Source organism: Muscardinus avellanarius (assembly GCF_963383645.1).
Source record: "Muscardinus avellanarius genome assembly, chromosome: 8".
NCBI classification, from domain to species: Eukaryota; Metazoa; Chordata; class Mammalia; order Rodentia; family Gliridae; genus Muscardinus; species Muscardinus avellanarius.
Window position 1 is genome coordinate 110,556,528 of NC_137794.1, and position 2,357 is coordinate 110,558,884.

Consider the following 2,357-nt stretch of genomic DNA (forward strand, 5'->3'; position numbering starts at 1 on the left):
GCAGAGAGCATCTAAAGTTCCCAGTGGCCGAGCTCAGCACACGCTGCAGGGATTCAGAGTGGAAACCAAAACCAAGAAGAAAAACACCAGCTCCACAGTCGAGGGCGTAGCAGCGGCGCCATATTGCCACCGGCGGCAGCAGCACCGAATTCACCGAGTCCAGTACAGCAACATCTGCGTACTCAAGAACAGTGAGTCAAATTGCGGGCCACAGAGGAGAAATCCCAGTACTGTACTCCCTGGGACTTGACCCAGTGGGGGAGGGGCGGTGGCAGAGATATCACACCATAGGAGAACGTGCAACCTGGCACCCCCCACAGTCTAAAGCAGCCTCTATCGACTCTCTGGGTCGGAGACTCTGCGATACAACCCAGTAAAGGAGTAGTGGGGTCTGAGATACTACTGACTCGAGATCCAGAACACCTTAAGTGAAGTCATAGTGACCCAAGGGAAGAACCCAGAGAAGGCACAAACATCCGAAATCATGGGAAAGAGGAATAATACTGGAGCAATAAATGCCCACAACCCCACAACATCAGAACCTGATAAAACTGAAAATCAGAGATTTCTAGAAGATCAAATCAGGAAAATAACTGTAGAAATAATAGAGGTGCTTCGAAAAGAACTCAGAGAGAGCCAAAAAGAGATAAAGGATGCAATTAATGAAGTAAAGGCCTCAATTCAAAGCACAAACAACCGATTAGAACACATGGAGAACAGAATCTCGCTCTTAGAAGATGAGCAATCCAAAACTGAACACATAGTTTCTAATCTAGAAAAAAATATCCAACAGCAGGAATCTGATATTGAAGAAATATGGGCCCATTTTAAGAGAGCTAACCTAAGAATAATTGGAATAGAGGAGGGAAAAGAAAGTGAAACCAAAGGGATCAACAATCTCTTCAAGGAAGTAATAGCAGAAAATTTTCCAGACATAGAGCAAGAGGTTGATACACAGGTCCAGGAAACTTATAGAACTCCCTTTAGACAGGATCGGAGAAGAGGATCCCCACGCCACATAATTGTCAAAATGACCAATGTGGAAGCCAAGCAGAGAATCTTAAAGGCAACAAAAGCAAAGGGCCAAGTGACATTCAGAGGCAAACCAATTAGAATCACTCCAGACTTCCCAAACCAAGTCATGAGAGCCAGAAGGGCTTGGAGTAACATATTCCAAACTCTGAAAGAAAACAACTTCCAGCCAAAAATTTCCTACCCAGCAAAACTTTCTATCAAAATAGAAGGAGAAATAAGAAGCTTCCATGACAAACAGAAACTGAAGGAATTTATGTCTTCAAAACCAGCACTAGAGAAAATACTCAAAGAGATTAACTACAAAGAAGAAATAGGTAACACACTCCAGAACTAGAGAAACAAGATTTTCCATCCAACAAACAACTAAGATTGGTTATCTGTGGAGATTCATTATTTATGTTAGTCTTTTACCTATCTCTAAAGGGTATTGTTTGCCTTTATTGTTGTTAATTTCTAGGATTCCTAGTTGGAATATTAATATACCTTCAGATATAGCATTTGGAAATATTTTATCCCATTCTATTAGTAACTGTTAACTCTGTTTACATTGTCTTTGGATATACAATTTTTTTTTAGGGAGTTTGTATATTCCTCTGTTGCCTGTGCCTTTGAAATCATAACCAAGAAATCACTGCCAATTTCAATGTTGTGAGGTTTAATGACCCAGATTCTCTCCTAAAAGTTTATAGTCTTAAGATTTATATTTAGGTCTATTATCTATTTTGAGTTAATATTTGTATATGGGATTAGGTAAGGGTCCAATTTTATTCTTTTCCATGTAATTATTATTTTTAACAATATTTAGTTAAAAGATTAATATTTCCACCACCAAATGTTCGTGGAAACCTTGTCAAAAATAACTTGACAATATAGGGAAGAATTTAGCTCTAGGCTTTTATTTAACTCCAATGGTTTATATATCTGCCTTTAGAATAGTACTACACTGTTTCAATTATTGTAGCTTTATATGGTTTGAAATCAGAAAATATATATCTTCTAGCTTTGTTCTTTTTCAAGATCGTTTTGGGTACCTAGAGTCCATATTCCATATTAGGATAGATTTTTTTCTGAAAAATAAATATATAAATATATGATAGTTTCACCTAAAAAATAGAAAAAAATATTCTCTGGTAAGAAAGAAAGCAAAAAGAAATATTGAAATATTATCTTTAAGTCATCAAAAGCTTGGTATCAGACAAATGAAACTGTTATGTGAGATTATCATTTTTAATTTTAGATAAATTGCCATAATACTAGATGTCAACTACTAAGCCAAGCATGGGAGGGAGGGATAGGGAGAGAATGGGGTGGGGATTGGGTGG